Source organism: Podarcis raffonei, chromosome 9 (assembly GCF_027172205.1).
Source record: "Podarcis raffonei isolate rPodRaf1 chromosome 9, rPodRaf1.pri, whole genome shotgun sequence".
In the NCBI taxonomy this organism is placed as follows: domain Eukaryota; kingdom Metazoa; phylum Chordata; class Lepidosauria; order Squamata; family Lacertidae; genus Podarcis; species Podarcis raffonei.
The window spans coordinates 5,883,690-5,905,903 of NC_070610.1; the positions used below are offsets into that span (position 1 = coordinate 5,883,690).

A 22,214-nucleotide genomic window follows, 5' to 3' on the forward strand; every position below is an offset into this window, starting at 1 on the left:
ACCACTCAGAAGCAAAATCCCATCAGTGCTCAGATGGAGCCTAAGGTCCTAAAAAAGGTGAAAGATGGGTCAGAAAAGCCTGAAATGACAAAAACAACATAAAAGGGAAACCCCCTCAGAAACCCCCAGATTCTGACCAGTGCAGAATGCCAAGAAGCAAAATGTCCAAGAAAGCAGAACAGAATGAGAAACAAGCCAAATCCCACAAATGGTGAGGAATGCTCAGAACAACCACTAAGTCACAGAAAATATAAAAGGTGGTCTGAAAAACGCAAATAGCCAGAAGAAGTGACGAATGACCAAACACCCACAGAAATGTGCAAAATCCGACATATATTGAAGAATGGTCAAAATAACCACAGAAACCCATAAAAAGTTAAATATGCAAAATACCAGAAAAAGTGCAGAATGGTCAAAAGCATAGAGAAACAAGTAAAATGGCAACAACTTGTAAAAATAATCATCACAATAGATTCTCAGAAAGGCTGAAAGATGGGCTGAAAGACCGAACATGCCAGGAAAAGTGGAGAATGGTCTGATGGACCAAAACCCCAAAGAAAGGGGGAACACATTCAGAAACAAACAGAATCCCACCAATAAGGAAGAGTCTTAGAAGAAATGAAGGTGATCAGAAAGGCTCAAAATGCCCTTCACCACCGTTCCTGAAAAATGGTGAAATAAACCAATTTTTGTGGTTTTCCGTTCTCAGAGTGCTATTATTTTTCATGCACCCAATTCTTCTGAACACTCATCAGTACTGGTGGGATTTTCCCTATTTCTAAGTGTGTTTCTCTTATCAGGGACTTTTGGGTTTTTAATAATAATAAAATAATAAAAATTTATTTATATCCCGCCCTCCCCAGCCAAAGCCGGGCTCAGAGCAGCTAACAACAGTAAAATAATACAGCAACGGTAAAATAATTTCTGACTATCCTTGCTTTTTCTGGCATTTGGGTTTTTCCAGACCATTTCCACCTTTTCTAGGACTTTATGGTTTTCCCAAGCTTTCTTGATTTTTGTGGGATTCAGCATGTTTCTCAGTGTGTTCTGCTTTTCCTTGTACCTTATACATTTTCTGAGCATTCTTCAGTACTGATTAAATTGTGCTTGTTTCTGAAGATGTGCCCGCCCCCCTGGCACCTTTTTGGTTTATCTGACCATTCTTTACCTTTTGTGGCATTTTGGGCTTTTCTAACCATATTCCACCATCAAATGCGGCCTGCTGAGCAATATTGGACCTTGTCACCTAGCTTGCATGTCACAGCCATCAGATGCGGCCTGCCATGAAGCAAGGGACCCCATTGCCTAGTTCGCAGGGCGGTGCACACTGTCACCCAGCATGCAGGGCATGGTGAGCTACGCACAGCAAACGGCAAACACAGCCTGCAGCGCAATATTGGACCCGTCTCTGAGCAACAGAGGGCGGGGTGCACCATTCCTGCTCAACATGGCCTTCTCTGTGTTGAACAACGCCGTCATCTGGCATGCAGGGCAGAGTACACTGAAAATCTGCAGATGTCACTTGCCACATGATATTGGACCCTGTCACCCTGCATGCAGGCCAGGGCATGTCACACCGACTGTTGGGAGTTGTAGTTCAGCAGCAACTGCAGCACTGAATTTAGGGTGGTACAGATGGTACAAAATTTAAAAGATCCATTTGGGGGCTCCTCTCACTGTCCCAGGAAGGGTGAACATGTGGCCCTGCTCAGCAGCATTCAGCTCTGAAACCACCTACTTTTGCAAAAAGTTTAGAGAAACTCATACAAATCCTAACCCCATCTACATTTTAACGTTTATTTCTCTATGGATCCTCAGTGGCGCTTAGTGCCGACAGAGCTGCTGCTGTTTCAAGATCCTGTTTTGCATGTTGGCTTATGCACTATAATCAACCTACAGAAAGAAAAGGCATTCATCCATCAGGCAATCCATACTTACCTGCTTAGCCAAATTTCCCTGCAAAACCAGGCAAGCAGGCAGATCATATATCCTATTCCTAAACTGCGTAAGAGCACATGGCCCTCACGATGCTGAACTACAGCTCCCATCATCCCTGACTAGTGGGCTATGCTAGCTGGGGGGTGACGGGAGTTGGAGTACAACAGTCTCTGGCAGGGCCATAGGGTCTCTATTCAATTGGGTTGGAGGTATGTTCACCATCTGCAGATAGTTCATTACATTAACTGGCTTAGAATAGTAGAGTTGTAGAGCTACACAGGACCCAAAATGCAACCCAGTCCAGTCCAGTCCTGCAATGCAGGAATCACAGCACTCGCCTTGACATATACTTAGGCCTGACACCAAATTAAATATATCCAAGGCTGCAATCCTATATAACACTTACCCAAGTCACTTAAAGGAGCTTACCTATCAGGACACAGCAGTAGATGGCATGGTGGAATGTCACTGCTCATGTGTGGTCCATGAAAGCTTATGCCATAATAAATGTTAGGCTTTAACGTGCCACATGACTCTCTTGTTGTATGTATGTAGATTAGATAGATAGTGTCACTGGATTGATTAATCAGGGCACACTATTTTAGTCAATTGAAAGTTCATTGCTTCTGTTTTTTTATAGCAATGAATTTTAACTGATTCATTGATCTAATGTTGCAGCTTGAGTTCTGCTCTGCATCTCTGTATTATACCTGAGTGATGGCAATGGTAAAACCTTCAATGGTAAATCAGAGATGGGATGGACTCTTCTTCTTCTTTGGCAATCACTTGTAGCCGAGTAAGATTGTCTTCCATAAACACGGTTTTAACAAAGTCCATAAGTGACTGTGGAGGCCAATTCTGGAGCCACACGTCCTTCCACAGTGGGGACATTGGTTTCCGGGCAGGAGTTGATCCCGATGTGGATTTGCCAAGCGTGCCTTCCTCTTAGCACATTTCTCCCTTGCGTCCTGAGTTCGAGTGTCTTCAAAGCCCTTGACACCTTTGGTAAAGGCTGTTCTCCAACTGGAGCGCTTGCAGGCCAGTGTTTACCAGTTGTCAGTGTTTATACTACATTTTTTAAAGATTTGCCTTGAGACAGTCTTTAAACCTCTTTTGTTGACCACCAGCATTACGCTTTCCATTTTCAAGTTCGGAATAGAGTAGTTGCTTTGGAAGATGATCAACAGGCATCCGCACAACATGACCAGTCCAACAAAGTTGATGTTGAAGAATCATTGCTTCAACACTGGTGATCTTTGCTTCTTCCAGTACAGTGGTACCTCAGGTTAAGAACTTAATTCGTTCCGGAGGTCCGTTCTTAACCTGAAACTGTTCTTAAACTGAGGTACTACTTTAGTTAATGGGGCCTCCCACTGCTGCCATGCCGCCGCCGTGCGATTTCTGTTCTTATCCTGAAGCAAAGTTCTTAACCCGAGGTACTATTTATAGGTTAGCAGAGTCTGTAACCTGAAGCATCTGTAACCTGAAGTGTCTGTAACCCGAGGTACCACTGAACACTGATATTAGTTTGCCTGTCTTCCCAAGTGATGTGTAAAAATATTCAGAGACACCGTTGATGGAATCTTTTGAGGAGTTGGAGATGGTGTTTATAAGTGGTCCATGTTTCACAAGCATATAGTAAGGTTGGTAGTACAATAGCTTTGTAAACAAGCATTTTGGTTTCCCTGCGAATGTCCCGGTTCTCAAACACTCTGCACTTCAATCTGGAGAAAGCCGCACATGTTGGTAATAACAAGGTTGTGCGCTGCACATATCATCAAAAGGACTCTAACCCAGGTGGGACTGAAATAGACTGGAAAGAGAAGCTGCTGAATTGCAACTCATTACCAAACTTAAAACCATGGAGAGACCTGGTCTGAACAAAGACATTGGGTTCTTATCTCATTATACATGACAAAGCCATTTTTCACCTTCTCACCCCTTGCTTTTTCCTGTAAGACCTATTGCAGTCGTTAAGAGTCGTCAACAGGCTCATCACAGCTATCTGCCAATCACCCATTCCCACCACCCTTCTGAGTAATACCCCTCCCCACCTTCTCACTATATAGAAGGATCTGGCAACTTCTGTTTCAGTGTATCTGAAGAAGTGTGCATGCACACGAAAGCGCATACCAAGAACTCACTTAGGTGGTCTTTAAGGTTCTACTGGAAGAAATTTTTTGTTTTGTTTTGACTGACAGACCAACACGGCTACCTATCTGTAACCAGGTGGGACTGTAACTCTCATCAGCCCCAGCCAGCATAACCAATGGTCAGGGGTCAGGGGAGCTCATCCAGCAACACCTGAAGGGCCAAAGGTTCCCCATCCATGTACCACCAACTGAGAGCCAGGATGTTGGACTAGGACCTGGGAGAGACCAGGGTTCCAATCTCCACTCAGCCAGGATACTCGCTGGCTCAGTCGCTTCTCTCAGCCTAACCTACTTTGCATAGTGGCTGGGAGGGTAAAATGGGAGCGCTCCTAGGAGGAAAGATGGGATATAAGAACATGTTTGTTTAGACAAGAAACATCGAATGTGTGTATATGTATGTGTGTGTTTACTTTATTGCCGATTTTATCTTTTGAATGTTTTAAACAGGTTTTTTCACTGATAATTTTATTGTTTTGTCTTTGTAAACTGTTTTGAGTTTTGTTTTTGTTTTTTTACAATCAAGCACTGTATAAATTTTATGAAATAAATAAAAATAATAAGCAAAACCTAATGAAATAAATAGAAGCTCCTTGGCTTGTTGATCACCCATTTCTTCCAAGGCACTTACAAAGAGGTGTCTGGTGAGTCAGCCACACTCAGAGCGCACCCAATGAAATGAATGGTCCTGAACAATGCATGTCCACTCATTTCAGCGGGTCTACTCTGAGCGCAACGGAGTCGGATGCAACACAGAATATTCTATTCCCAGTAGCAACCCCGCACTTTGGCACAGCCCGCCGCAAAGCTTGTTCCCCGAGCCTGGCTACACCACCGTAGCGGCTCAATGGGAGAGAGCCCGAGCGCGCCGGCCCGGCAGCTCCGCTTCTCCTATCGGCCGGCAGGTGACGCGCTCCCTCCGCCGCCGGCTGGGAGGGACCTGCTGCCGAGAGGGCTGGGCGGGCGATGGTGGGAAGGAAGGAGCTGGGGCGGCGCAGGCGCCGTAGGACCGCTCGGGGCTTCCTCCCTCTCTCTCTCTGTGCAGCCAGGCCCTGCGAGGCTCCCGGCGGCGGCGGCGGCGGCGGCGGAGCTGGGGCGCGGGCGCGGAACGAGAGCAAGCGGTGCTGGGACGCGAAGGACGAGCGCCTTCCTCGCCGGGGGCCTCGGGCGCCGCTCCTTCCCTCGCAGCCGCCGCGCCGCTTCCGAGGCTGCAGCGACGCGCCTGGAACTCCGGCGGCGCCAACGTTCCAAAGGGAGCCGGCGGCGTTCGAAATCGGAACGTTCGCGGCGGCGGCGGCGCTACATTGTTTCCCCGCCCCCGCCCCGGGTCCCGCCGCTGCTGCCCGAGCGCCCCTCCCGCCCTCCGCCTTCCTCCTGCTGCATCTCTGGATCTCCGCCCCCGCTGCTGGCACCCCTCCGGCCCTCGGAGCTGCCTTCTCCGCCGGCCCTGTGGCCCCGAGTCCCCGGGGGCTCTCCCGCCGCATGGACTAACCCCACAGCGGCTCGCCGGGACCAGCCGGGCCGCCGAGGCAACACGGAGCCTGGAGAGAGGTGAGCAGCGCGGATTCCTTGCCGCCCCACGGTGCCTTGTGGGGATCTAAAGGTTCGTGCCCCCGCTTCCTCGCAGGCCGCCTGGAGAGGGGCGACTTGCCCATCCTTCCTCACGCCTTTTTTTTCTGGCGCTTTGTAGGCGGGTGGGAACTCGGGGGGATATTCCACTCAAGTGACTAGTCCCTGGGGAAGAGCCGTGGCGGGGGGGGGGGAGCGCATCACACCCACCAAAGCGCTCTTTCCCACGTAAGGCTTCCGAAAAGAAGCCGAGGGGAAGTGGCTGGCAGGCCGTCCGTCCGATCAGCCTCCCCCAGCCGCCCCAGGCTGCGAGGCGGCGGCGGCGGCGGGGCGTGCTCCTGTCTCGCGTCGCTGCCTCGGGGAGAGTCGCTCTCCCTTCGACTTGGACGAGGCCTGGCACTTCCCTCCGGCCCCGTTGCTGCTTCCCTTTCTCTGGGTGCAAGACCCGTCGGGGTCTCGCGGGTGGGCGAGATCCGTCGGGGTCCAGAGGTGTCTTTGGATCTGCATCCTCTCTGTGTGTGCCTTGAATGTTGATGTCCGGCTTCGTGATGACCTGATGCAGGACCAGCGGCGGAGGGATATTTTCAGATCACACCTTAGAAAGTGGCCTGGTCTTCCTGGAGGGACCTCAGCGGTGTAGAAGGCGAGAATCAGTGCCATGGGGAAAGGCCGTCTTTTGGATGGTTTCGCCCTCCCCTCTTTCCTAGAATAAACGAAATTTCCCTTCAGTGGTTCTTGGTAACTGAACATTTCCTGGAGCCCAAGACGATACACAGAAACAATGGGGGCCCATAAGCCACAGCAGCAGCAGCAAAACATAATGAAACAAATACTGTAGATGCTTCCTGGAGTGCTGATCACCCATTTCTTCCCTGTCGCTTATAATAGAGTTCTGACCCCTTGGTTACCCCTCCCTTTTCTGCCCACATCTGGCAGACCCTTCCCTCCATGCCCCACAGTGTTGCTTGTGCAGAGCTCCCTCTTAACTTCCCTGGGGTTCTCAATGAAGTTTTCTTCTGAGGTGTGTGTGGCAGCAGAAATGCCGCTTGTGGGGTTCTTTTGGTGCCTGCACGGGTGTGAAGAATGGCTGGCGGCTTGGAGATCCACGTTGCCTTTGTATGGCTGCTGTCCATCCCCACGGACAGTGGTGCTACAGTCCTCCCCAGCTGGGCCTTTGCAGACGCACATTGTCACCATCAGTGAGTCATATTGTGTGTGGAGTGGCTTGTCCGGCCAGCGGGGAGGGATCTGTGCTGCCGCCCTCACAACAGCCATTGTCACACCAGCAGGCCTGGGGGCAGGCGGGGGCACAATGCGGCAGAGTTCACCCCCTCCCCCTTTGCCAATAGACATTTGATGGGATAAGGGGTTTAAAAGGCTCAGGGACAGGTGGGTGGGAGCTTATTGTTACCGCAGCTAATTTAAAGGTCTGGCAACAGCTGATTAAAGCTGCCCCTGTGGTGCTGGGCGCTCAGGATTAGTGGCGTGCTGCTGAGGGCAGAGAGCGGCTTCTTCATGCATGTTTGCATACATACATGTTTTCCAGGCAGGAGTTGTTTTTTTCTGGAGATTGAGAAAGGTGCATAGAAATTAAAGGAAGGGCAAAGATCTGGTCCCCACTAGCTCTGCATTGCTGGATGTAGGAGGCCAGGTTAGATTCTTCCTGTTTTTCAGATGCCCTGAGCATCAGGAAGTACGACTTACTTACTCCATTGCACTTTAAATAATGCGCAGCCCTTTATGACTATCGCCTGCAAGTTGTTCTCTGCTATTCCTGTTCAAAATGGGGGTGTAGAATTTCCATAAATCCTGATGCCCCCCCTGGGAAAAGCCCGTTTCTTGCTACCCTGGAGGGGGAAGGGAGCAAGAGAGATTTTAGGAAGAATTGAAATATGTGTAAGACTTTCCCAATCAAGCCTTAGCTTATTTTACCTGTTTAACTACATACAATTCATCATTTGTGGTTTTAGTTTATGAAAGTGTACTCTGTGGTGTGTGTATGACATTTTCAGAGCACAAAAGTAAGTTTACTCAGAAAGAATGCTCATTCTGTTCAGTGGCACTTTCTTCCAGGTAAATGCATGTCGGATTGGGGGCTGAAAAGTTTGTTTCTTTGCTATTTTTCTATATTGCCCTTCCTCCTACAGGATCTCAGGGCAGTGTCCAAGAAACTGTAACACACATATATAATCAAGTGGGGCTCAAAACAATTCAACCATTAAACAATACAGCAGTGGATTAAAATCCAAAGTCAGCCCTTAGTCAGCCCTTTAAATACCTGCATGGGGAGATCCATGTGTGTGTTTTGTTTCCAGAATAATCATAGAAGTGTAGAGTAGGGAGGGACCTCAAGGAGAACAGAGTCCAACCCCCTGCAGTGCAGGAACAAAGGTTTTCTTGCACAAAGTTGAATCCTACTGTTAGGTTTTTATTTTTACTTAATTCCTCTAACAAACCCTGCGTTGTTCTCTCACCCTCTCAGTTTAGCCTGGCGCTCCCCTGTGAGGTTGGTTGGGCATGATTGACGCAGGGTCATCCATACTCAGGTTTATGGCTGAGTTGGGAGTTGAACCTGGACCTCCCAAATCACAGCTCAGTGCTCTAACCATTAGCCCTTACTGGTTGAAATAACCGTGCGCTTGGGAAGCTCCTGGAATAATTGTGGGCCAATTACATTTTCTCAGCCTAGCCTACCTTACAGGGTTGTTGGGAGTGTGTATGTGAGAAGGAAGAATTATGGGGCTCTTGGGGGGTGAATGCATAAAGACAAGAAAAGTGAAAGTGCAGCTGATTTGCGCTGCATGTGGCCTCATAGCTCTTAGGCTGCGGCAGAAGGCAGCTAACTTTTGAGAGAGCAAAGTCAAGAACACTCCGTGGCTCAGATCTGTTGGGTTTTGCCTTGCAAGTCTCTGCTGTGTACCGTATTTTCGTTTTCAAGCCTGTTTGCCAAAGGCTTGTCTTGCCTCATTCAAATGGAGATAGATTAGAGAGGGAGTGACTGAGATATTGGATATCTGTTTCAGATTAATCCAGTCTGTGCCAAGCTGGTGCCCTCCATGGCTGTGCTGGCTGGTGGGAATTGTAGCCCACAACCATCTGGAGGGCACCAGGTTGGCAAAGGCTGGATTAAGTAATTTAAAGAGAAAAGTTTCTCCATCCCTCCCAACACTAGAACTCTCGAACGTCCTGTGAAGTTGAATGTTGAAAGATTAAGGACAGAGAGAAGAAAGTACTTTTTCATGCATTACCTACGGTACCACGTACCTACGGGACCGCCCCTCCTGGTATGCCCCGTGGAGGACCTTAAGGTCCACAAATAACAACACTTTGGAGGTCCCAGGTCACAAGGAGGTTAGATTGGTTTCAACTAGGGGCAGGGCCTTTTCAGCACTGGCCCCAACGTGGTGGAACGCTCTGTCACAAGAGACCAGGGCCCTGCAGGACTTGACATCTTTCTGCAGGGCTTGCAAGACAGAGATGTTCCGCCTGGCCTTTGGTTTGGACTCGGTCTGACCCTTATGTTTCCCTCCCCTTATGGTCTTGATTTATCAGCTACTTTAAAATGAGGCTGCATTTTAAATTGCATTTTAACCTGTATTTTAAATTGGTCCCCCCCCCTCTTTTCCCCTGTTACGTTTTTACTGTGATTTTATTGGTGTTAGCTGCCCTGAGCCAGGGGAGGGCGGGATATAAATAAAATTTTATTATTATTATTATTATTATTATTATTATTATTATTATGCATAATTAAACTGTGGAACTCACTCCTGCAGGAGGCAGTGATAGCTACCAACCTACCGTAAATGGCTTTAAAAGGGAAATAAATTCATGGAGAAGGAGAAGGCTATCAATGGCTTCTAGCCTCCATGGCTTATTTTCTGCCTCCATGGTCAAGAGGCAGCAATACTTTCGAATAACAGTTGCTGGAAGCCAAGGAGGAGAAAGGTTTGCTCTTGTGGTTGAATCCTGCTTTTGAGTTTCTCATTAGGGCATCTGGTTGGCCCCTGTGAGAAGAGGATGCTGGACTAGATGGGCCCTTGGCCTCATCCTGCAGACTCTTCTTACGTTCTTAATAGCTTCTGGGCTGGAACCACCTGCACCTGTAACCATAATCCAATGTGGATTCACACAAAGCCACATATGATCAGGAGTGTTTTTCAAGACACCTGTGTGCACTTCTGGCTTATGGAAGTACTAGCTGTACATTTCAGTGGCAGGATCGTGGCCACAAAATTATGTAGGCATTATCGTTTTGACATTTTGCAAGACGTTAGTCACCACACGGTGTTTGAGGAGCCTTCTTTTGCAGGTCCCTGAATCTGAATAAAAATGTGATGCTCAACAGATTAAGAGGAAGTCGCTTGAAAATTATTCAGGGGAAAAACAAGTTGAGTGATCTAGTATTTTTTGGTTTGTAACTTTTAAAGTTTTTAGTTACAAGGAACAAATTGTTAATTTATTGAATTTGTTAGTCGCTTGTTACACAAAACACCTCAAAAGAATTTGGAACCTTTTAAAATATTTTATATGATATGTAAGATATTTTATATTATAATGCATATCTGCAAAACACGTGCCATTCATTAAAAATACATAAAGCGGCTCCCAATAACGGCAGCAGCAAGCACTGGGAATCCTTGCTCTGAGGAGATGTTTGTTGGATGCTGCCCCTTGTAATTAAAATGGGGGGGGGGGGAATGTGGCCCTCCAGACATTATTGGACTCCAGCTGCCATCATCCCTGATCATTGACCAGGCTGGCTGGGACTGATGGGAGTTGGAGACAGATTCCCTGACTCTGATTTCAAAGAAATGAGGTTCATTGTGCAGTTTGTGCCCAACTTTGAATGCAATAAACAGTATTTGAGAACAGCACAACGTGGCATTTCATCCCACCTAGATTTGACAGTCCCCTCTTAGGAGAAGAACTGGCTGGCTCACTCGGACGTGAGGTCGCCAGGCTGACAGCAGATGGACTGATGGACTTTTGTTGGGGTTCGAAACCGGGAAAGGGGGGGGTGGGGCTTTGGGAATCCAAAGGGTGTACAATTATATTCTGTTTCATTTAATTTTGTTTTGCCACTAACATAAAAATGGGGAATTCGTGGAAGGGAATTGGGGTCGACCTTAGAAAAAGATTTTTAAGAATAAGTACTGATGTATAAAGATTGAGGTTTATAAGTTAAAATTGGTTAACTAAAATGAATTAAAGAAAATAAGGTAAAGTTTGGGGACCAGAACTTGCTGAGCTAAAAATTGGAACTGGAATACAAGAAGGGGAGGTGCGGGGAAGTCAAGGAAATTGGTTATTGATAGTAAGAAATGTAAATTTTATGTGTTTTTAATTGTTTTTTTTTGTTTTTTCTTTATTTTTTGAAAATTTCAATAAATATTTATATATATAAAAAAAGAACTGGCTGGCTCAGTTGTTGCTTGCACCTTGCACTCATTTTAGCAGGCATTTGAGTTCTGGTTGACATCTCTATAAGATCATATATCGTATGCCAAGTCATGCCATCTAGCTCAGTACTGTCTTACACTGACTAGCAGCGGCTGTCCAGTGTTTGATACAGGGGTCTCTCCTGGCCCCACTGGAGAATCAGAGGGTTGAACTCAGATCTTTGGCATTCAAAGCAGATGCACCACTGAGCCTCATTCCTTTCCATATCTTTCTATTGATCTATAGATTGTTGATCTGCTGGTGTGTTCTCTCTTTTTTTGGTAAAAAAACCCTGCTTCCTGTTTCTCATGTGGTCTAATATGAAGACTATTTTCATAATTTTAAACAGTTTGCATTTAGTTGTGTTAGCTGTGTTAACAGCTCTTAATATATATTTAGTTGTGTTAGCTGTGTTAGCAGCTCTTAATATACAAAAATTAAATAGTTTGAAATATAGTAAAGTAAATATATGCATAAAAATAAACAACTAAACAACAAAATCCTAAAATATCTAAAGAAAAATATGAATGCTCAATCAACCAAATTATCCTAAAACAATTCTTTCAGTATTATGGCAAACAGCTAGACATCTGTCCACTGTTGAAGGCAGAGTGCTGGTCCAGATGGGTTGCTGTTCTGATAGTGTGAGGAAATTTGTTAGGTTTGTTCTGCCAGGTGGCGTCGCATTATTTTGGGTGCCTCTACCCTCCACCACTGCCAGCATGCATATCCATGAAATTACCATGTAGTTATATTGTGCGTAAGTTTATTAAAATTCCTGGTTTTATTTTTATTTTGGCTAATATTTTTGCATCAACTTTTTTTAAAAAATGCTTGTTCATCTTGGTTTATTTAATTGACATTTTAGATTGTCAAGCTGCTTAGAGGTGTTCTGTTGAGTCTGTACTGTAGTATATGCGCTGTCTGTTAAGATGTTAAACTTGAATGAGGATAGGGATTATCTATCTGTCTGTCTGTCTATCTGTCTATCATCTATCTATCACTGGCCTGTATCAATCCTTGCATTGCACACCCCAACTGAATCAGGTTGTGCGCAGTCTATTTCCTCAATTAGCCATCTTTACTTCGATTGTGTGCAGTACTTCCTTGTCCAGCAATGAGATCATAGGGCACTTTGCTGTGGCCTGAGATGTTCTTTCTCTCTGGAAACCAGGGGAACCTGCAACCCTCCAGGTGCTGCTGGATTCCTGAATCCCATCAGCTCCTGCTTGTGTGCACAACCATCAAGGATGATGGGAGTTGTAGTCCAGCAACATCTGGAGGTTCCCCATTCCTGATGGAAGCTGAGGCCTGGTAGTGCTCCTTAAACGATGTTCATGTGACTGTTTTGTGGCCCTTGCATAGCTAAGAGTTCATTGGTGCTTGCCCACCTCCCCTTAGGGATAGCTGCCCCCATGCTATTCCTGAGACGAAGCCAGTGTCCATATGATTTCCTGGTGCTGTGAGTGAGTGCTGCAATTACTCTCCATGTAATCAAGGCTCCATAAAGCACGTTGCTAGTAGGCAAATGCAAGCCAGGCTGTCTGCAACTAAGCAACCACAGAGCAATTTCTGTTAAAACAGCACTTTGGTGCTTCACACTTGTGGTGTTTGTTTTGTGCTGTTGGTGGGAAGCCTTTTTGTTTGTGCCCTGCTGAGTTAGTGGAAGAGACGGGCTTTGTTCTTCTGTTTGGATTGCTAGCCGCCAAATTAATAGAGGCCATTGCACCCTGTTCTCTACTGGGAGCAGGCTAATTGTTCTGGCTGGCGGGGGTGGCCGAATCCTGGCTTAGAAGCCTATGTGACAAGGCTTAAATGCGCCAACGACCATAATTTCCATGGCAATTATTTCCCATTTTATTACTTCTTCCATCTCATTTTGACAGCGGCATGCAGAGGGTCCCATATTCAATCCCCAGTAGTATCTCCAAGTAGGACTAGGAGAGAACCTGCTCTGAGTTCCTGAGGAGCAACTGGCAGTCTGTGTAGACAAGACTGAGCTAGGTGGACCAATGGCCTATCCATAACTGGTTGAGTCTGCAGTAGTGGTGTTCTCCATGATCTCTACTGCTCATGCCTCCCTTGTCAAGATGATGGAGTTGTGATGATGGTAAGATGGGGATGTTTAGCCTAGAGAAAAGAAGACTGAGAGGAGATCTGTTAGCCATTTTCAAATATCTGAAGGGCTGTCACATGGAAGAGGGAGCAAACTTGTTTTCTGCTGCTCTAGGGGGAATTAATGGATTCAAATTACAGGGAAGGAGATTCTGACTCAACCTTGGGAAGAACTTTCTGAGGGTAAGAGCTGTTTAACACTGGAATGAACTTCCTTGGAGGGTGATGGACTCGCCTTTGTTGGAGGTTTCTAAGCAGGGGTCAGGTGACCATCTGTCAGGGGTGCTATGATCCCTACATTGCAGGGGGTTGGGCTAGGACCCCTGAGTTCCTTTCAACTCCACAACTCTTTAAGATTCTATGATTTCTCCCCAGCCCCTGCAAATCTCTCAGGAGACTTCTGGTGCCCACACCATGCCTGTGAAGATTGTAAGGCTTGCCTTACAGGGAGAAAGGGAGGCTGTGGAGGAGGCAGATGGACTCACTTGCCTGCTAAGAAGAGGGCCAGGGGGAGCCAGAAGGAGGGTTTTTGAGCTTCTCAAGGGCTGAATGAATGAATGAAAAGATCCCGTGGGCCAAAAGTGGCCAGAGAGCTGTAATTTCCCTGCTTCACTGTGATGCTCAGGACTACTGTTTGTTTTTGTTTTTTATAAAAAAAATATTAGTTTTTCAACATATCATTTCCAACAATAATTAAACATACTTTTACATCTTACACAATTTTTGACTTCCATCAATCACATCTGAAAATTTTCCAATCTATGTACTTTATTTACATTTCTTATTTTCACTTTTACATTTAAATCTCTTTTTTTAAAAAAAAGATATTTATTAAAATTTTCAATTTTTTATGCAAACAAAAAAAAATTAGAAAGACATATAGTTCATAATACTTAGTTTTCAATAACATATTTCTCTGACCTCCTCATACCTCCCCTTCTTGTATTCCATTTCAAATTATTTGTTCAGCAAATCCTTAACTCAAAGCATTACAGCTTATAAAAACACCTTATTTTCTATCCAACCATTTTTTCGTGTTCCTTTATACCATTACAGCCAGAAACCACTCAATTTCAATCCAGCATCATTCAACATTCCTTAATTTTACAATATTTCTGTAAGTAGTCCTTAAATTTTTTCCAATCTTCTTCTGCCGACTCTTCTCCCTGGTCACGGATTCTGCCAGTCATTTCTGCCAATCCCATACAGTCAATCAGTTTCATCTGCCATTCTTCCAGAGTGGGTAGATCCTGTGTCTTCCAGTATTTTGCGATGAGTATTCTTGCTGCTGTTGTAGCATACATAAAGAAAGTTCTATCCTTCTTTGGCACCAATTGGCCGACCATGCCCAGGAGAAAGGCCTCTGGTTTCTTTAAGAAGGTATATTTATATACCTTTTTCAACTCATTATATATCATTTCCCAGAAAGCCTTAATCCTAGGGCACGTCTCATACCTAATATCTTTCTCATCTTTGCAATATTTCATATATTTCTCCTTACAAAACTTCTTGTAGTCCTACTAGCGTAATTTGTTGATTACAGTTGCTCTTCAAATAATTTGTGTATTTCTTCCAATCTTCTGTAAATCTCTGGTCCCGCAGGTTTTGAATCCTGCCTGTCCTTTTATCCAATTCTGTGTAGTCCACTATTTTTGTCTGCCATTCTTCTTTCGTTGGTATTTCTTCTTGTTCCATTTCTGAGCCAACAATACTCTTGCTGCTGTTGTTGCATATAAAAACAATAGGACCACTTTTTGAAGGTACTTTAAATCAGGGCAGTCACATGGTCAAATAAACCTTAGGCAATTGATCAGTTAAAAGATTCATAAATGTACATAAGATGAAAACAACACTACTGAAAAGTGAAAGCACCCCATATACCAGGGACATGGGGCCATCTAGATGTTGTTGGGCTACAGTTCCCATCATCCCTGACGGTTTCACTGGCTGGGACTGATGTAAGTTGTAGTCCCACAACACTTGGAGGATCGCAGGTTCCCCATCCCTGCTGTATATGAATAGCAAACTCTTCTCTAAGCATGGGTCCTTATGTGGCCCAATTGGCACCAATTCGGAGAAGTTAGCTCCAGGCCTGGGGGAACTTCAGGGTTTGCAAAAGTACCAGTGAGAGAGAAAGAGAGAGACTCCTAAGGTTGGGGGTAAAACGGCCCAATGAGACTTGAGCATGCTCAGCAGCTGCAGAATACTGACCAACTGGTGATGGGAGAAATAACAGAAAACTGGGGAGGAACAGAATGAAATGGAGCATTCTGAAAGACAGCATGGCTGGCTGGACTTCTGAACTAGAGAACTCCATGCTGCAATATTGTGTTGCCGTTTCAGCTTGTGCTTTATTAGTTTTTAGATGATGCAGACATATGCTGCGGTGGGACACCATCTTGAAAGAGGCATTGCCAAACCAATAACAATTATTTCAAAGAAGGAAGGAGAAAGAAAGAAAAAGAAAGAAAGAAAGAAAGAAAGAGCATTTCCATGCATTAGTGTGTGTGTGTGTGTGTGTGTGTGTGAGAGAGAGAGAGAGAGAGAGAGAGAGAGAGAATATTATGGTATGGTGACCATCACCCACAGTTACTGTAAATTCATGCAATATTTTTTAAAATCTGCAGTTTAATCAGGACACTTTTTAAAAGTTGTTTGCATCCTTTTAGCTGATTGGTGTTGCTGATTAGCCAATGAATCATTGCAGCCCTAAATGAAGCTGGGTTTATCACTGAGAGAAAAGCAGCAGGGAGTCGGAGAATTTACAGCAGCAGCAGCAGGGGGCATTTAACAAGGGTGTACCCAAAAGTAAACTGTTTAGTAAAGTGGTGGCATTGTAGCACCTTCACAGATTTGGGCATCGAATGCTTCATCTATTGGAAAGAGTGCGAAGGCACGCAGGGTGGTTCTGCAGAATCTGTTCAGGAGCATTCTGTTCACGCCTGGATTTGCCTGTTAAATATCTATCCTGCAAGCCTCCACAAGTGCTTCCAGGTTTTAAAAGGAAGAGTCGATGAGAGACAGAGTCCTGTCTGAGACGCGGGAGAGTTTTTGCCACTTGGAAATGGCCAAACTGGGCTGGGCAGGCAAGTTGCTTCATTTAACTATGATTCCCGCATTGCAAGCGTTGAACTATGACCCTTTCAGTTCCTCCCAGCTGTACAATTCTATGATTCTGTGTTCCTAACAAGATAAACAGCCGAAAATGCATGGCCAATAAAGTTAAAAACAAAACAAAAAGGGAGCATAAATGCACTTTCAGCGTGACCTAAAGCAACTTCCTTTGGACTCCCAGCTTCCATCATGCTTGGCCATTGGTCATGCTGTCTGGAGCTAATGGGAGCTGGGGGTCCAACATTTGTTTTTGTTTTATAATATTTTTACTAAATTTTCAACAAAAAATAAAAAAACCCAACAAACATAGAAAATTATACACAACGACGATATCAAAACCATAAAATGGGATTCTCTGAATCCCATGACTTCCTCCCCCCGTTCTTTAAATTCCCTTTTCAACTGCATGTCATTTCTATTCCAAATTATTTTTTCTACCTCAAATTTCCTATATTAATTCTAAAATTACAAGTGTTCTTAAAATCCTGCCATTGTATTAACCTGTTTACAATACTTTTGCAAATACATAATAAATATTTCCCATTCTTTAAAAAATTTCTTATGATCTTGATTTCCGAGCTTTCCAGTTAGTTTCACCATTTCAGTATAGTCCATTAACTTGGTTTGCTAGTCTTCTTTGGTCAAGACTGCTTCCTTTTTCCACCTTTGGGCTAACAGTATCTGGGTGGCCGTCATAGCATACATAAACAATTTTTTCTGGTCTTTTGGAATCTCTGCTCCTACAATACCTAATAAAAAGGCTTCTGGGTTTTTTTTAACAAAGGGTACTCTAAGCTTTTTTTTTATTTCATTATGGAGGTCCAACATTTGAAGGGCCCTTGGCTGTGGAAGCCTGGCCTAAAGGGTATGGAAAAGCCTGGGTGAATGAGCAGCTCTTTGCCTGGCATCAGAAAGACAACCACTTGGGAACAAGGAGAGTCTTCTGGAGGACAGTTAAAGGCCCTGGCCTCAGAAGATGGGGGCTCCTTGCATGGCTGTTCCAGTTACCAGGATGTGCTGTGATAGGGAAAACATTGCTCCTTCCTGTGTGTGTGTTCTGTTGGTTTATTTATGAGAGTATTTCTAAACCACCAGCTCATTAAGAAAAAGTCTCATGGTGGTGTATGTTGTTGCTGTTTAGTCGTGTCCGACTCTTCGTGACCCCATGGACCAGAGCACGCCAGGCACTCCTGTCTTCCACTGCCTCTCGCAGTTTGGTCAAACTCATGTTTGTAGCTTTGAGAACACTGTCTAACCATCTCGTTCTCTGTCGTCCCCTTCTCCTTGTGCCCTCCATCTTTCCCAACATCAGGGTCTTTTCCAGGGAGTCTTCTCTTCTCATGAGGTGGCCAAAGTATTGGAGCCTCAGCTTCACGATCTGTCCTTCCAGTGAGCACTCAGGGCTGATTTCCTTCAGAATAGATAGGTTTGATCTTCTCGCAGTCCATGGGACTCTCAAGAGTCTCCTCCAGCACCATAATTCAAAAGCATCAATTCTTCGGTGATCAGCCTTCTTTATGGTCCAGCTCTCACCTCCATACATCACTACTGGGAAAACCATAGCTTTAACTATATGGACCTTTGTCGGCAAGGTATATAGTACAATAATTAAATTATAAAATCCGAAAAAACAGAACAGATGACCAGTGCTGATCAAATTAATTCCCTTGGCAATTTTCAGCAGGTCAGAATTGCAGCTTGCACCCATGAACATAGAACATGGGATACAGCCGTCTAGGAAGAAAGTTTGCTGTGTCCATAAGTACCTCCCCTCTCCTCCCTCTCCCACTCTGCAGGAGGAGGATCATGTGGTTAAGTCCTGGGAGACTATATCAAAGTTCTTAGTCTGCTTTCTAGACTGGAAGTAATTTTTCTGAGAAGAAAGGGCTGTAGCTCAATGGCAGAGCGGCTGCTTTGGATGCTGAAGGTCTCAGGTTCAACCCAGACCAACCCAGGTCCATTAATTTGTATGTGTCTACTCTGGGTAAAACTTGCTGGGATAAAACTCCATCTTCCTGTGATTCCTGGAACTGACTCTGATAAACACTCTTGGGAACCAACATTTCAAGGGTATGTGACACGCGGTCTCTTGCTAGAAGAAGTGCACACTTTTGCAATTGCCTAGCTGCGAGAACAGGGCGAACATAAAAATCCTGCTGAGCGATTCATTTAATTTTAATAGTTTGATTTATTAAAAGGATTTTATCCCACCTTTTTATATAAAATATCCAAATTGTTGCCTCACCTAATTGGAACACTCGAGGATCACCCAGTCAGTTAATTGTTTTAAATCATCACAGTATAGCCTCAAAACAGTGTTAAAAGCAGCAACATGGTGATGTGGGAGCAATCGATCAATAGCAGCAAGCACATAATAAATATCCTGATCAGCAGACGTTTGACGTCTGCCCCCCCCCCGCAAAGTCTTCTTGAAGTTGAAGGATCTTTGCCATCCATCTGCTGGAGGGCAGAAGAGAAATGAGGGCAGCTGCAGGTCCTGGGGAGGATAGTTCCACCAAGAGCTGCCTTGTCCACTGCCAGACGTTTGGCTCCTGGGATGCCTCTACTACCAGGCAAACAAGAGTCCTCTCTGCCTCTTCCTGGCGGTGCCATTGGGGATTGAACCTGCGACCTTGGGCATGCAGAGCAGGCGCTGCCACTGAGCCTGGGCCTTACCCCTCCCAGCTTGACCTGTGCTGTTCTACAGTGCCCCTCTGGAGGCGCTGGGAATTGAAGCTAGGTCCCCCTGTGTGGAAATGCAGGCTCGGATACTCAGCCTTGGTCCCTTGAGAGCCTGAGTGCAGTTACTGGAAAGTTCCTCTCGGGCATGAGCCACCGACTTGGACTCCTGCCAACCTAGCAGTTTGAAAGCATGTCAAAGTGCAAGTAGATAAATAGGTACTCCTCTGGCAGGAAGGTAAATGGCGTTTCTGTGTGCTGCTCTGGTTTGCCAGAAGTGGTACGCCGGCTCCCTTGGCCAGTAAAGCAAGATGAGCGCCACAGCCCCAGAGTCGCCCGCGACTGGACTTAATGGTCAGGGGTCCCTTTACCTTTACCTTACCGACTTGGAAGGTAGCTTCACCTTCAGGATCTTGTGAAAGCACAGGAAAGAGCTGCTGTGCTGGTGTCTGTTCCCTGCCTTCTTTCTTTGCCTTCTTTCTTTCTTTCTTTTTTGAAATAATAATAATAATTTATTATTTATACCCTGCCCATCTGGCTGGGTTTCCCCAGCCACTCTGGATGGCTTCCAACAAAACACTAAAATACAATAACCTATTAAACATTAAAAGCTTCCCTAAACAGGGCTGCGTTCAGATGTCTTCTAAAAGTTTGGTAGTTATTTTTCCCTTTGACATCTGGTGGGAGGGCGTTCCACAGGGAGGGCGCCACTACCGAGAAGGCCCCCTGCCTGGTTCCCTGTAACTTGGATTCTCGCAGTGAGGGAACCGCCAGAAGGCCCTCAGCACTGGACCTCAGTGTCCGGGCAGAACAATGGAGGTGGAGACGCTCCTTCAGGTATACTGGACCGAGGCCATAAATAATTTTTATTAGAGATTTTCATGATCTACAAAGAACGTGCAACGTCTCTCTTTCTTTCAGTCAGATTACAGTCATACCTTGGGTTAAAGTTGCTTCAGGTTGAGCGTTTTTGGGTTGCGCTCTGTGGCGACCCGGAAGTAACGGAATGCATTACTTCTGGGTTTCGCCGCTCATGCATGTGCAGACGGTCAGAATGTCACGTGCATGCGCAGAAGCGGCGAATCGCACCCAGAGGTACCACTGTACAGTATAAAGTCTTTCGGTTACGTTCAATGCAAAATGTAAAACAATGATTTCAAAGGTAGGGGAAGAGGGCAGAGGGTGGGTGGTGAACTTACACACTATCTTGTTGTTTTGTCAACTTGATATTTCATGTCAGTGTCGATTGAGTAGGTTTTCTTTCTGTATATTTGTTGGTTTATACAGTATTGGCGATGAGAGAAGATTAGGGAGGCAGGGCATGTTTATTTGCCTTTAATTGCCTTTGATGAACCGCAGTGAGATTTCCCATACAATTTGGTACCAATGGTCTGTACTTCCTCTGGACAAGTTTCTCCAGTGTCTAACTATTACATTTATGGCCTCTGAGAGTAGGTGAGTCATAAGCTCTTTGTGGTGCAAGTGAGTGTTATTGTCTTGGAAAATATTTAATAGGGCCAATTCTGCGGTGGGTTCCAATATCTGTTTATATACGTTGTATATTTTTTGTAGGACTGCTTTCTGAAAGGGTTGGATTTGGGGACATTTCCACCACATGTGGAGGTATGTGTCTGTAGAAGTACAGCCTTTGTAGCATTTTGGTAAGGTTCATGGATGTATTAATGCCAATTTCCTCAATGTCAGATGCAATCAATAGATAAGTTTCAAAGTGAGATTCCTTCTTTTGACTGAGATGGATTTAAAGGGAGGTTTGGACCACATTGTAGTCCATTAGGTAGAATTTATTTTGTAACCTATGTCATGTTCCCATTGTTTTTTAATTGTGTCGCATAAGATTGCAGGGTTGTAAAGCAGTATTGTGTATATTGCAGATACTATCCCCCTACCATGTCCATCTGCTAACAAAAGAAGCCTTTCAAAGGTGGTCAAGAGCCTAGTGGCCGCTGCTTTTACTGTTGGGATATTTAGGAAAGCATGTAGTTGATGGTGTGTTAATCCGGGTACTTGAATGTCTCCTAATTTATCCTGTATTTCCTGTGTTGATATGGGTTTATTGTTTATGTAGAAGTCTGCTAAATGGTACAGGCCTCTGGTTTGCCATGTTTCTATGTGAAAGGTTTGAGCTGCATGACTGAATATCGGGTGATGAGCCACGGGGATTAGTGGGGATAGTGACAAGGTCCCTTCTTTATGTTTCCAGGTCTTAAGCATGGGTAGTGTGAATCTATTCAGTGTTGAGGGGAGTTTTCTCAGCTCGTGTTGGAGAAATGGGAATGCAGTAGTGGGAGTGTTTTCCAATGTGTGCATCTCCAAGGGTACCCATTGTTTGGTCTCTTCTTCCAAAATACATTGGATTTTGTGACACACTTGATTAGCGATGTAATTTTGGGAATTCCCCAACCCCCTTGGGGCTTATTCTTGACTTTTTGTTTGGGAAAATGAATGACTGCATTTTTTTCCTGCCATTTACAGAATTGGATTGACGGAATCCATTTTGGAACGGTTTGGAATAAGTAGGTTAATTTTGGGAGAATGATCATTTTGATCATGGCTATTTTATCTGAGGTGACGGGAGGTGGCAGCAGCGGCCTGCGAGGCCTCATGACAGCGATGGGAGGCAGCAGCAGCAGCAATGGCAGCCTGCAAGGACTCACAGCAGTGACAGGAGGTGGCAGCAGTAGCGGCTGCGGCCTTTGAGGCCTCATAGCTGTGACAGGGAGAGGTGGCAGTGGACTGCGAGGCCTTGCAGTGGCGACAGGATTTGGAAGCAGAAGCGGCAGTGGCCTGCAAGTCCTCACAGCAGAGGCCTGTGGGGACTCGCAGCAGTGACAGGAGGTGACTGCAGTAGCAGCATCCTGTGAGGCCTTATGGGGTGACGGGAGATGGTGGCAATAGCGGTGGCAGGCTGCGAGGCCTCGTGTTGACACAAGCAGTGGGACTTGCAAGGCCTCACCATAGTGGGAAGAGGTGTGGCAGCCTGCAAGTCCTCCTGGTGGTAGTGGGAGATGGTGGCAGAAGCTGGGGCAGCCTGCCTCACTGAGGCCTTGCAGGCCACCTCTGCTTCTGCCACCATCTCCTGCTGCCACCACGACAAGGCCTTGCAGGCTGCTGCCACTTCTGCCACCTAGCAGGCTTGCTGGCAGTCTGGCAGTCTCAGATTATTTGTATTCACTATGACTCAACACCGTA

General features: G+C 45.6%; 1 protein-coding gene across 3 annotated transcripts in view; it reads left to right on the top strand.

Annotated features, from left to right (window-relative positions):
* The first annotated feature begins 5,177 nt into the window (after positions 1–5,177).
* The window catches only part of CSK (C-terminal Src kinase), a 71,181-nt gene continuing 54,144 nt past the window's right edge, over positions 5,178–22,214 (top strand). Inside the window, exon 1 of one of the 3 annotated variants that reach the window (XM_053402907.1) lies at positions 5,178–5,691. The gene's annotated coding sequence lies outside the window, so the exon portion shown is untranslated. The remainder of the gene's footprint in view (positions 5,692–22,214) is intronic. The other 2 variants (XM_053402909.1, XM_053402906.1) reach the window with 2 other exon arrangements.